A 15,328-nucleotide genomic window follows, 5' to 3' on the forward strand; every position below is an offset into this window, starting at 1 on the left:
GTTTATTACGGTTTATTAGCGAGTGTAGCGGCATTTCTTTTCATGTACTGCCTTGGCCTTGCCAGAACTCGCTTGCTCGCTCTCTTTCTCTCTCTCTCTTTCTACCTCTGCCTTTCTTTATATCAGGTAAGTGTATGGGCATGTCATTGGCTTAGCCTGGCAGCATGCCAATACGCATATATATACACATACATTTGTATAGGTATCTACGAGCGGATATCTGTACTATCTGCTGCGGTAGGGCTAGTCCTTGTTCGTCAGATGGGTATGCTCACTGTAGGTGTGTAGGTGTGTGTGCTTGTGGTATTTGATATCTTGATTTGATTTCTATTATTTTCCATTTCAGGGCATCTTAGGTAAGCAAGACATTTAATATAAATATGAAGACAAAATGTTTCTTTTGTTTCTCTAAAAAGCAAAAATTATGAAAAATTGGAAAAATATATACTAATATAAAAACGCACTCCTGCAATGGAGTGTCGCAGAGCTTAGTATTAAAAAATATTAAGTCACATTTCTGCTTTTGTTCTATAATGGTATTTAGTCTTCGCCTACCGATGTTAAATTCTCTATCTTGTCCAATAATATTTGTATATGTAGCTCATAACGGCCATAAAGAAGCGTCGCAAGATTTTATCATCAGCGAACTTTACTATCGACTCTGAATTTGGAAACCATTGCCTTCAGTATTGCCTTCACTTGAGCCTATAATGCTGTTATCACAGATTCACCCATTTGTTGGCAAAATAAATAAAGGTAATACAATTACCAACTTTTATTATCTTGTTGGCATATGCCAAAAATTTATCAATCAATTTATAACAGCTATATTATTTAATATTTTGTTACTGATCAGCGGACAGTTGTTGGTCCTTAAATATGTTATACAGCTAGGCAAGCCCGTTATTAAAACCAACTTCCCCATTCAAGAATTTAAAATTTGTATTTATATTTAAAGACACAGTTGATGCTTAACACGGTTTACATGAATAAAATCAAACCATAAAACCAGTTTCTATATATTTACATCCCGAAACTAGTTATTATTTAAATTGCAGCTTTAAGTGTTTTGTTTGTGCATTAAATATTGCGCTTGTCATGAGCACTTAAATTATATATAATAATTATAATTTCAATTAAATTCGAGTTTTAACTCTTGAAGCGCATTAACTGAAATTTTCGCATCAAATTTACATTTGGCCCGTTGTGTTTAATAATTGCATGAACATTGAGAACCACGTTGTGGCTATTATCCTGCTTGGTAAGAGTTTAAGTAATTAGAACTCGATTAAAGGACAAGACGGTGGTCTGGCAACGACAGGGTGGGAAAGGGGAAGGTGGGTTGTCGGGCGTTGCTGGACGAGTTGCATTCGCAAACTTGCCAACAAGTCGAAAAACATTTCATGCGCATTCAAATGCAAAGGACCAAAACTAATGCCACAGGAGCAACAGCAGCAGCTTCACGAAGGGGAGGGGAAAAGGCTAGAGAGAGCTAGGGGAGCACTGAGCTGAGAGTGGAGAGACTACAGCTGGCTGGATGTCTGCTCGTCCGCGGCTCTCCCAAGTTAAGTTCATGCAAAATGCAGAATGCGAAAATCCTGGCAATTAAAAAAAAAAAACCGTAAAAATGGGCGGCAGCATGGCGGGGTGGTGGGTGGTGGTTGGTGGATGGTTGCGGCATCAAGCACAAATGGGCAAGGCCCGTTGACAGCTGGCAGCAGGAAGGTGCACACACAATGACCGCAAAGCTGCCGCGAGCGCTGCAACAATTAGCTAGCGACCCGCAGCCCGCTCCGCACCCCTCAGTCATAAGCTAGACGCGTTGCACTGTTTGCACACATGTGTGTTTATGTGTGTGTGCGTGTGTGTGTGTTAGTTTAGGCCACGACAAATTGCGCACAATTCGTGCCTAATTTTTAGCTAACATTTGTGTCGCCCTTTTCACCTCATTCAAGTTGCAACTTAAAATTTGCTTTAAAGTTCCCAAAAACGCGTCGGCAAATAAAAAGATTGCGAGTTCACTTTATCTAATTGAAGTCGAATTGGATCCGCTCTGTAAATGCTTATTTCCCTGACTGTCTGGATTCTTTCCAGCCGACAAGTCTGTGTCAATGTTCGTCTAGCGTTTATCATTTCAAGATAATTGAGCAAATTAAGAGGCAAGAAAAAAATTTGATAGAGACAAAAAACAGATGTGTCGATGACTGAATACCCTAGGAGACATATATTAGATTTCGAATTTCTTTCTATTTTGTAGCCACACAATATTTGAAATTATTTATAAAATATCCAAAATACCAAAATATCATTATGCTTATGAAATATTAGTATGAATAAACAGATGTAGCTCAATAATCCGATCAGAATGTAAATAAAGTTGATACATACTTAGTATAGAATATATTATATTATTACATAATAATATACAGTTAAAAACAGTAAGCACTTTAATATGTTTATATATATTTATGTTTAATATGTTTCTGAACCAGAACAAATTGAGGAAACACCTATACCCACTCACGCTAAATAATGTATGTTAAAAAGCATTGCCTCTTTTAAATGCGAACATAGAAAACAAAAGTTAAAACAAATTATTCGAGTATATAAAGCAAAAAGCTGGGTAAATGTCTAAAGGAACATTTTCACAAAATTGAATGGCCCGTTGCAAAAGCTTTTATCGAAAACGCAAGCCAATCAAATAAATAGACAAACAAACCTGAACACTAAATAAATTTAACTTTTCGTTACCAACACAACAGCAACTGCAAAAGCAAAGAAACTAAATCGACAAAAAAGCGAAAACACCCAAAGGCGTTTGCCAATAGAGAAAAGGTCGAATCCAAAACTTCCACGAAATTTTGTTGATTCATCGCAAATAACACAAGGAAATTCGTAAATGGGAACGGGCCAGAATTTCGAACGGCTAACATGCGCGACTGACGACCTTTAAGCAAGTTTTTCAATTAAATGTATGAAAAATACAAATTAAAATCTAAATTCTGAAAGCCTACAGGATACGGCTGCCTATGCGGGAGTATTGACAGCAAAATAGGAATTTCATATGCAAATGCAACTTCATTATCGCAAATAAAAAACTGTCAGCTGGGTCTGGCGCCTGTCAAACCCTAAACTGGCAGCTACTTGCATTAAATTGACAAATGTCATTCGATCCGAAAGCTAAGGACACAAACTTCCTGTGCAACTGTGAGGCTGCCACTGTCACTGCCTCTGCTTCTGCCTCTGCCTGTGGCAGGTTGTGTTTGCAACACACACGCGATATTTAAACAAGTAAGAGGTTCTAGTCGGGAGCTCCCGACTAGGGGATACCCTGAACCCTCTTCTTCCAACATCAAATGCTTATATATAGTCTATTTTAGAAGCTATATGTCAAGTTTGGTGACTTCTGCCTGTTACATATATTTGGCTTTCGCAAAAATACAATATACCCTTATACCCATTTTTGATGGGTTCAGAGTATAAAAAGCCAAACTTCGTGAAAATCGGGTGAGATTTTGCCGAGATATGGGGGTGGTAATTTTTGACCCATGTCTATATACGAATCTTGGGGTAAGATTTGGACATGAATTTCGACTAAAAAATCGGTGTTCAGATTTGAATGCCAGATTAAACTAGAGGGAAACCATGAAGAAAAGTCCAAACTTCGCGAAAATCGGGTGAGATTTGGCCGAGATATGGGGTTGGTACATTTTGACCCATGTCTATATACGAATCTTGGGGTAAGATTTGGACATGAATTTCGACCAAAAAATCGGTGTCGAGATTTGAATGCCACATAAATCTAGAGGGAAAACAATGAAGAAAACGCCAAACTTCGTGAAAATCGGATGAGATTTGGCCGAGATATGGGGGTGGTAATTTTTGACCCATGTCTATATACGAATCTTGGGGTAAGATTTGGACATGAATTTCGACCAAAAAATCGGTGTCGAGATTTGAATGCCACATAAATCTAGAGGGAAAATCATGAAGAAAAAGCCAAACTTCGTGAAAATCGGATGAGATTTGGCCGAGATATGGGGGTGGTAATTTTTGACCCATTGGTATATACGAATCTTGAGGTAAGATGTGGACATGAACTTCGACTAAAAAATCGCTGTTCATTCTTGAATGCCAGATTAATCTAGAGGGAAACCCATGAAGAAAACGCCAAACTTCATGAAAATCGGATGAGATTTGACAGAGTTATGGGGGTGGTAAATTTTGACCAATGTCTATATACGAATCTTGGGGTAAGATTTGGACATGAATTTCGACCAAAAAATCATTGTCGAGATTTGTATGCCACATAAATCTAGAGGGAACACCATGAAGAAAACGCAAAACTTCGTGAAAATCGGATGAGATTTGGCCGAGATATGGGGGTGGTAATTTTTGACCCATTGGTATATACGAATCTTGGGGTAAGATGGGGACATGAATTTCGACTAAAAAATCGGTGTTCAGATTTCAATGCCAGATTAATCTAGAGGGAAAACCATGAAGAAAAAGCAAAACTTCGTGAAAATCGGGTTAGATTTGGCCGAGATATGGGGGTGGTAAATTTTGACCCATGTCTATATACGAATCTTGGGGTAAGATTTGGACAAGAATTTCGACCAAAAAATCGGTGTCGAGATTTGAATGCCATATTAATCTAGAGGGAAAACCATGAAGAAAAAGCCAAACTTCGTGAAAATCGGATGAGATTTGGCCGAGATATGGGGGTGGTAATTTTTGACCCATGTCTATATACGAATCTTGGGGTAAGATTTGGACATGAATTTCGACTAAAAAATCGGTGTTCAGATTTGAATGCCAGATTAATCTAGAGGGAAAACCATGAAGAAAAAGCAAAACTTCGTGAAAATCGGGTTAGATTTGGCCGAGATATGGGGGTGGTAAATTTTGACCCATGTCTATATACGAATCTTGGGGTAAGATTTGGACAAGAATTTCGACCAAAAAATCGGTGTCGAGATTTGAATGCCACATTAATCTAGAGGGAAAACAATGAAGAAAACGCCAAACTTCGTGAAAATCGGATGAGATTTGGCCGAGATATGGGGGTGGTAATTTTTGACCCATGTCTATATACGAATCTTGGGGTAAGATTTGGACATGAATTTCGACCAAAAAAACGGTGTCGAGATTTGAATGCCATATTAATCTAGAGGGAAAACCATGAAGAAAAAGCCAAACTTCGTGAAAATCGGATGAGATTTGGCCGAGATATGGGGGTGGTAATGTTTGACCCATGTCTATATACGAATCTTGGGGTAAGATTTAAACAAGAATTTCGACCAAAAAATCGGTGTCAAGATTTGAACGCCACATTAATCTGGAGGGAAAACCATGAAGAAAAAGCCAAACTTCGTGAAAATCGGATGAGATTTGGCCGAGATATGGGGGTGGTAATTTTTGACCCATTGGTATATACGAATCTTGGGGTAAGATGTGGACATGAATTTCAACTAAAAAATCGCTGTTCATTCTTGAATGCCAGATTAATCTAGAGGGAAACCCATGAAGAAAAATCCAAACTTCGTGAAAATCGGATGAGATTTGGCCGAGATATGGGGGTGGTAATGTTTGACCCATGTCTATATACGAATCTTGGGGTAAGATTTAAACAAGAATTTCGACCAAAAAATCGGTGTCAAGATTTGAACGCCACATTAATCTGGAGGGAAAACCATGAAGAAAAAGCCAAACTTCGTGAAAATCGGATGAGATTTGGCCGAGATATGGGGGTGGTAATTTTTGACCCATTGGTATATACGAATCTTGGGGTAAGATGTGGACATGAATTTCGACTAAAAAATCGCTGTTCATTCTTGAATGCCAGATTAATCTAGAGGGAAACCCATGAAGAAAAATCCAAACTTCGTGAAAATCGGATGAGATTTGGCCGAGATATGGGGGTGGTAAATTTTGACCCATGTCTATATACGAATCTTGGGGTACGATTTGGACAAGAATTTCGACCAAAAAATCGGTGTCGAGATTTGAATGCCATATTAATCTAAAGGGAAAACCATGAAGAAAAAGCCAAACTTCGTGAAAATCGGATGAGATTTGGCCGAGATATGGGGGTGGTAATTTTTGACCCATTGGTATATACGAATCTTGGGGTACGATTTGGACATAAATTTCGACCAAAAAATCGCTGTTCAGATTTGAATGCCAGATTAATCTAGAGGGAAACTCATGAAGAAAACGCCAAACTTCATGAAAATCGGATGAGATTTGACAGAGTTATGGGGGTGGTAAATTTTGACCAATGTCTATATACGAATCTTGGGGTAAGATGTGGACATGAATTTCGACTAAAAAATCGCTGTTCATTCTTGAATGCCAGATTAATCTAGAGGGAAACCCATGAAGAAAAATCCAAACTTCGTGAAAATCGGATGAGATTTGGCCGAGATATGGGGGTGGTAATTTTTGACCCATGTCTATATACGAATCTTGGGGTAAGATTTGGACGTGAATTTCGACTAAAAAATCGGTGTTCAGATTTGAATGCCAGATTAATCTAGAGAGAAAACCATGAAGAAAAAGCAAAACTTCGTGAAAATCGGATGAGATTTGGCCGAGATATGGGGGTGGTAATTTTTGACCCATGTCTATATACGAATCTTGGGGTAAGATTTGGACGTGAATTTCGACTAAAAAATCGGTGTTCAGATTTGAATGCCAGATTAATGTAGAGGGTAAACCATGAGGAAGAAGCCAAACTTCGTGAAAATCGGATAAAATTTGGACGAGATATGGGGGTGGTAATTTTTGACCCATGTCTATATACGAATCTTGGGGTAAGATTTGGACATGAATTTCGACCAAAAAATCGGTGTCGAGATTTGAATGCCACATTAATCTAGAGGGAAAACCATGAGGAAAAATCCAAACTTCGTGAAAATCGGATGAGATTTGGCCGAGATATGGGGGTGGTCATTTTTGACATATGTCTATATACGAATCTTGGGGTAAGATTTGGACATGAATTTCGACTAAAAAATCGCTGTTCATTCTTGAATGCCAGATTAATCTAGAGGGAAACCCATGAAGAAAATTCCAAACTTCGTGAAAATCGGATGAGATTTGGCGGAGATATGGGGGTGGTAAATTTTGACCCATGTCTATATACGAATCTTGGGGTACGATTTGGACAAGAATTTCGACAAAAAAATCAGTGTCAAGATTTGAATGCCACATTAATCTATAGGGAAAACCACGAAGAAAAAGCCAAGCTTCGTGAAAATCGGATGAGATTTGGCCGAGATATGGGGGTGGTAATTTTTGACCCATGTCTATACACGAATCTTGGGGTAAGATTCGGACATGAATTTCGACTAAAAAATCGCTGTTCATATTTGAATGACAGATTAATCTAGAGGGAAACCCATGAAGAAAAAGCCAAACTTCGTGAAAATCGGATGAGATTTGGCCGAGATATGGGGGTGGTCATTTTTGACATATGTCTATATACGAATCTTGGGGTAAGATTTGGACATGAATTTCGACTAAAAAATCGCGGTTCATATTTGAATGCCAGATTAATCTAGAGGGAAAACCATGAAGAAAAAGTCAAACTTCGTGAAAATCGGATGAGATTTGGCCGAGATATGGGGGTGGTAATTTTCGACCCATGTCCATATACGAATCTTAAGGGAAGATTTGGACATGAATTTCGACCAAAAAATCGGTGTCGAGATTTGAATGCCACATTAATCTAGAGGGAAACCCATGAAGAAAAAGCCAAACTTCGTGAAAATCGGATGAGATTTGACCGAGTTATGGGGGTGGTCTGGATACGAATCTTGGGGTAAGATTTGGACATGAATTTCGACCAAAAAATCGGTGTCGAGATTTGAATGCCAGATTAATCTAGAGGGAAAACCATGAAGAAAAAGCCAAACTTCGTGAAAATCGGATGAGATTTGACCGAGTTATGGGGGTGGTAATTTTTGACCCATGTCTGGATACGAATCTTGGGGTAAGATTTGGACATGAATTTCGACCAAAAAATCGGTGTCGAGATTTGAATGCCACATTAATCTAGAGGGAAAACTATGAAGAAAAAGCCAAACTTCGTGAAAATCGGATGAGATTTGACCGAGTTATGGGGGTGGTCATTTTTGACCCATGTTTATATACGAATCTTGGGGTAAGATTTGGACATGAATTTCGACCAAAAAATCGGTGTCGAGATTTGAATGCCACATTAATCTTGAGGGAAACCCATGAAGAAAAAGCCAAACTTCGTGAAAATCGGATGAGATTTGGCCGAGATATGGGGGTGGTCATTTTTGACATATGTCTATATACGAATCTTGGGGTAAGATTTGGACATGAATTTCGACTAAAAAATCGCTGTTCATATTTGAATGACAGATTAATCTAGAGGGAAACCCATGAAGAAAAAGCCAAACTTCGTGAAAATCGGATGAGATTTGGCCGAGATATGGGGGTGGTAATTTTTGACCCATGTCTATATACGAATCTTGGGGTAAGATTTGGACATGAATTTCGACCAAAAAATCGGTGTCGAGATTTGAATGCCACATTAATCTAGAGGGAAAACCATGAGGAAAAATCCAAACTTCGTGAAAATCGGATGAGATTTGGCCGAGATATGGGGGTGGTAATTTTTGACCCATGTCTATACACGAATCTTGGGGTAAGATTCGGACATGAATTTCGACTAAAAAATCGCTGTTCATATTTGAATGACAGATTAATCTAGAGGGAAACCCATGAAGAAAAAGCCAAACTTCGTGAAAATCGGATGAGATTTGGCCGAGATATGGGGGTGGTCATTTTTGACATATGTCTATATACGAATCTTGGGGTAAGATTTGGACATGAATTTCGACTAAAAAATCGCGGTTCATATTTGAATGCCAGATTAATCTAGAGGGAAAACCATGAAGAAAAAGTCAAACTTCGTGAAAATCGGATGAGATTTGGCCGAGATATGGGGGTGGTAATTTTCGACCCATGTCCATATACGAATCTTAAGGGAAGATTTGGACATGAATTTCGACCAAAAAATCGCGGTTCATATTTGAATGCCAGATTAATCTAGAGGGAAAACCATGAAGAAAAAGTCAAACTTCGTGAAAATCGGATGAGATTTGGCCGAGATATGGGGGTGGTAATTTTCGACCCATGTCCATATACGAATCTTAAGGGAAGATTTGGACATGAATTTCGACCAAAAAATCGGTGTCGAGATTTGAATGCCACATTAATCTAGAGGGAAACCCATGAAGAAAAAGCCAAACTTCGTGAAAATCGGATGAGATTTGACCGAGTTATGGGGGTGGTCTGGATACGAATCTTGGGGTAAGATTTGGACATGAATTTCGACCAAAAAATCGGTGTCGAGATTTGAATGCCAGATTAATCTAGAGGGAAAACCATGAAGAAAAAGCCAAACTTCGTGAAAATCGGATGAGATTTGACCGAGTTATGGGGGTGGTAATTTTTGACCCATGTCTGGATACGAATCTTGGGGTAAGATTTGGACATGAATTTCGACCAAAAAATCGGTGTCGAGATTTGAATGCCACATTAATCTAGAGGGAAAACTATGAAGAAAAAGCCAAACTTCGTGAAAATCGGATGAGATTTGACCGAGTTATGGGGGTGGTCATTTTTGACCCATGTTTATATACGAATCTTGGGGTAAGATTTGGACATGAATTTCGACCAAAAAATCGGTGTCGAGATTTGAATGCCACATTAATCTTGAGGGAAACCCATGAAGAAAAAGCCAAACTTCGTGAAAATCGGATGAGATTTGGCCGAGTTATGGGGGTGGTAATTTTTGTCCCATGTCTAGATACGAATCTTGGGGTAAGATTTGGACATGAATTTCGACTAAAAAATCGGTGTTCATATTTGAATGCCAGATTAATCTAGAGGGAAAACCATGAAGAAAAAGCCAAACTTCGTGAAAATCGGATAAGATTTGACCGAGTTATGGGGGTGGTAATTTTTGACCCATGTCTATATACGAATCTTGGGGTAAGATTTGGACGTGAATTTCGACTAAAAAATCGGTGTTCATATTTGAATGCCAGATTAATCTAGAGGGAAAACCATGAAGAAAAAGCCAAACTTCGTGAAAATCGGATAAGATTTGACCGAGTTATGGGGGTGGTAATTTTTGACCCATGTCTATATACGAATCTTGGGGTAAGATTTGGACATGAATTTCGACTAAAAAATCGCTGTTCATTCTGAAATGCCAGATTAATCTAGAGGGAAACCCATGAAGAAAAATCCAAACTTCGTGAAAATCGGATGAGATTTGGCCGAGTTATGGGGGTGGTAATTTTTGTCCCATGTCTAGATACGAATCTTGGGGTAAGATTTGGACATGAATTTCGACTAAAAAATCGGTGTTCATATTTGAATGCCAGATTAATCTAGAGGGAAAACCATGAAGAAAAAGCCAAACTTCGTGAAAATCGGATAAGATTTGACCGAGTTATGGGGGTGGTAATTTTTGACCCATGTCTATATACGAATCTTGGGGTAAGATTTGGACGTGAATTTCGACTAAAAAATCGGTGTTCATATTTGAATGCCAGATTAATCTAGAGGGAAAACCATGAAGAAAAAGCCAAACTTCGTGAAAATCGGATAAGATTTGACCGAGTTATGGGGGTGGTAATTTTTGACCCATGTCTATATACGAATCTTGGGGTAAGATTTGGACATAAATTTCGACTAAAAAATCGGTGTTCAGATTTGAATGCCAGATTAATCTAGACGGAAAACCATGAAGAAAAATCCTATGTCATATATATATTCTATTTTGGAAGCTATATGTCAAGTTTGGTGACTTTAGTTCTTATTATTTACCAAAATTGCCCAAAAAACAGGATATCGATATCGACTTCTATCGATTGCTTGGAAACGTAGTAAGTTATCGATTATCGGAAACAAACTCGATCTGCGCGGGAGCTAGGAGCATCTATATCTAAAATTTCAGTCTCTAGCTCTTATAGGTTCTTAGATCCTTGCGTTCATACATACGGACGGACGGACAGACAGACGGACATGGCTAGATCGACTCAACTATTTATGCTGATCAAGAATATATATACATTATGCGGTCGGAGTTGCTGCCTTCTGCCTGTTACATACATTTGGCTTTCGCACAAATACAATATACCCTTATACGCATTTTTAATGGGTTCAGGGTATAAAAAAAAGAACACAAACATTGCATTCATGACTGCGGAACTTTGATGGCCAACCTAGCATGTATATGCCACACTTATAAATTATAAGTTTATATTCATATGTTTTAATGTATTTTAAAAATTTGTTTTTTAACAGTTGCTGTTTAAATACATATAGTTATGTGCATATTTTTATTCATGATTTAAAGCAAATACATTTGATTTCAAAGCGAAATTGAAAGTGATTTGACGGGAATTAATCAACTTTTGTGCTCATAACATGCAATATTATTTAAACTTAAACTATTTATAAAGTAAATGTACACTTTAACTTTATGTGCAGATATGCAATTAAAGAAATTTTGCTAAACAGTGTTAACCGCTTGTACTGACTGACTGGTCCACTGACTGACGGGCGATCAAATATTTAATTATTAAAAATTCCTACTGAAAGGGAGGAAATTCGATGTCTTATGTCTGTTTTTAATAGTTTGCTGAGTTTTTTTTTTTTTTTGTAAATTCAATGTGTTTATATTCATACTATTTGCAAAACACATGTTCTCTGGGTAAGAGCTGGGTATCAAGAGTTTTTATGAAAAACGACTGAACTTTTTTTGGAAAAAAATGCGTGCTTAGTAGTTTGTCCAAAGCAAGCTCGTTTATTAATATGAATAAATCATATTTCAAATACCATTTCTTATTAGATTATCTTAATTTCTCGTAAGGCTGTAAATCTCTTTTGATTTTTAATTGTATTTACCATATGCTTCAGATAAAGAGAGGCCGAATAAGAACTTAAACGGAGCCATAGTTTCCCAAAAGTTAAGTGGTTACATATTTTACTTAATTTTATGAAAAAAAATGTGCAAAACTTAATTCAAACTAAAACATAATAATAATGGATAGAAACCAATATGAACCGAGACACATGGTCTGGCCAGCTTTAAATTTCTAAAATTGGTTCTGCTATAGCTTAATTTTTTGTTCGATTATACCGCACGCAATATTGGTCACATCGACTGCAAATTGTCTCATGGCTTGGATTACTTATGGAATTTATGATTAAACAAGCTGAGACTATAACAAGCACTGGGCTAGAGATACGGATTGCGATACCGATACCCAGTTGTCAGTTGAGGATAAACTGTTAAATGGTTTCGCGTCCCGCATTTTCTTTTCTTTTTTTGGCTTAAGAAGCAAAAATCGATTCCGATGCAGAGGGGCAAGTGCTTGGAGGGGCGAAAGGCAGGCCAATTTGTGACTGTGTGTGTGTATGTGTGTGTGTTGTACAACTTTCTAAGCCGAAAATTATGTGCAGCAAGCAGCGAAAGAAACTTGGCGACTGCCACCAGCAACAGCTTTAGCTCCAGTTCCACCTCCAGCTTCAGATTTAGTTGTTTGCTGCGGGGAGGAGTGTGTGCGTGTGTTTGTGTATGGGGCGGGGGTGGGGTGTGTGTTTGCTCTAGTCGTGAGCTGGCCGAAAATTGCATTTCTATGCAAATGCCAAGCGAGCCGCAAACAGTCAATGACTTTGTCACGACTTTATAAGTAGTTGGCTACAAAGTAGCCAAAAAGATTTGGGGCGGGTGTTAGACAGGGGGAGAGGTGCGGGAAGAGGGTCGTCGCAATTTGGTGACAGACGAGCAGAACATAGACAAAACTTGGCTGATGATCAACAGTTAGGCAAACTTGCCACCGTTAACTGCGGACCAGGTTCTACTCGTAAAGCACAAAGCCAATCACCATTAGTGTAATCGCCTTTGGTATTATGTATTATCGAGTCGCCGTAACCGTCGCCGTCGCCGTCGCCGTCGCCTCTAAGCCTCTCGGCTCTGGCTGGAACGCATAAATTAAACGGGTCAAAGAGCGAGCGCCGTGGTAGGTTAACCCATTCCCCCTTTCCAGCTATTGCCTAAGCCATCTACCTACCACTTGGCCCTTGTGCTGACCACTTAAAAGGGCGTCAACTTCTGGTTCGCTCACAAATTGTCAGTTGTTTATTGACCATGTTATTAATGTGTCCACAAAGATAAACGTGTATTCAATCGAAGCCTCGACTTCTGAATGCAGCTTCTAAAGGCATATTCAGAGGTGCCCTGTTAATTTGTTAGCTTTTATAAACTCAGCTTTAATTTTAGAAATTTAACTGGACATGAATAAATAAATAAATTGAACAAACATAAGGAACCGATTAGGTGACAAAATGTATTTTGGAAAATATACTTTGTTTATTATCTACTGATCAAATGTTAGATGTACTTATTATGTGTTTGCTACACGAGAGACTACATTGGCAAAATAAAAGTCCCTAGCTGATATATTCTCTCAGCTGGATTTACAAAGAGAGTTCACAAATCAAAACTAAACAATGCAACTTCCATGGTATTATATCGGTATTTTTAACAAAAGAATGCGTCTGGATATGCTATACATTAAACTTATATTCCAATTTTGCCGTTGCCAGCTCTTAGACCGATTGTGTAGGACAAAGTACATAAGTATACACTTAAAGCCTCTTACTGGCTGTAAGCATCATGTGCACAAATGAGCAACAGCTTTTTAACCCATTCTGAAAGGAAACAGGGTATATATAGACAAATTCTTCTACATTAGTTTTAAATGAGCGTATATTTAACACAGAAAATAAATTCAGAATAAAATACAGAAACCGGGTTAAATAATCTATAGAGAAATGGACGCATTTGTTAAAGAAACACTAACAGAAAATACACGAATAAGATATATCTTTCAAATTATTGGCGCATTTTGCGGGCAATTTTAACCAAAGCTTATGGCCATCAATGGCTAGTAGTATACCTCTAATAGATATTTTCATTTTTGAGTAATTCAATCATTTTATTGCATTTGAATTGCGGCGCCATTTTAAAAATATTCACTACAGCAACGTCTGTCCCGTCCGACAATTTCAGTCGAACAAAAAAAATAGCAAACTTTTAAGTGTTTCCGAAATGGCGCGCAAATTTTACCAACTGCAGTTTTGTCATTGAAATTTTTTATGTTGAAAGTTTTTATTTTGGTCGTTACGCTTGTTTTGTGCTTCTCCCAATGGCTGTTGCTGTACTTATTTTGCCCACTAATATTTCATATTTTTTGTGTACATATTGTGTGCATTTTGTGTAAATGTGCGTTTGGAGCCAACTTTAAAGCTAGTCGAGTTTGCCCGTTTGGGGAAATACAAAAAGCCATAACAATGGCGAAAAGTGAAAACTTTGATTTAACAATTTATTATTTACATTGAGCAAACATATTTGAGCAAAACGACTGTTTGAACTAAATTATATTTAGGTTTTCAGTCTATTTAAATCACATGAATTTTTTAAACTATCCATTACTAAAATTGCGTAGCGAGAGGGGGTATCATCATAGCGATATGACATCATGGCCATAAAATCAAAACGGATGCGAGTCGATCAGACAAATATAAGTTAGATCAGTTTTTCAGAACATTTTAAATTTCCAGCAGCCATATTTTCGTATACATTTTTTATAAAGACATCTTGAGCGTCTAGTCCAAAAAAGTTGGTTATAATGTGAAGAAGAGAGAAGCTGCTGCCAAAATGTTATTTATTGAATTTCAACTACCAGACAAAACCGTATTCGGAATGGGTTCACCAATTGTTTATTTATTTTATTTATATTTTTACTAGCCAAAAGCTGTTTGTTCAAGTATGCTTTACATAAACTTTCTTCTTTCTTAAATTGAAGAAATTCTTAAAGTTACAAGTCCCAGATTTGTTGTTTAAAATATACAAATATGTGTATTTCATGACAGTTTTAAACAAAATCAAATTTAAAATTCAAAATATATTAAACAATTCGATTCAGTTTTTTTTATTTTTAACTTGGGCCAGAGGATATTTATTTTTTGTTAGTCCCATGGCCATAACTACTGTCATTAACACGAGATAACGAATAGCGTACCAGGAGAATTCCCTGGTTATATGTTATCTGCATGAGAGCTGGCAGCACGTCTGGTATATATAATCTTGGTATAATCTCATTGCAACAATGTGACAAACACAGCGAGTAGTTGGTCCGTGAAACTGTCACGGAGTACGTTACAGATTTTGGCAGATTGAGGGGGCAAAGCAAGCGATTGCACAATT

The sequence above is a fragment of the Drosophila novamexicana genome, unplaced genomic scaffold (assembly GCF_003285875.2).
Source record: "Drosophila novamexicana strain 15010-1031.04,08,12 unplaced genomic scaffold, DnovRS2.1 tig00000689-arrow-pilon, whole genome shotgun sequence".
NCBI lineage: Eukaryota > Metazoa > Arthropoda > Insecta > Diptera > Drosophilidae > Drosophila > Drosophila novamexicana.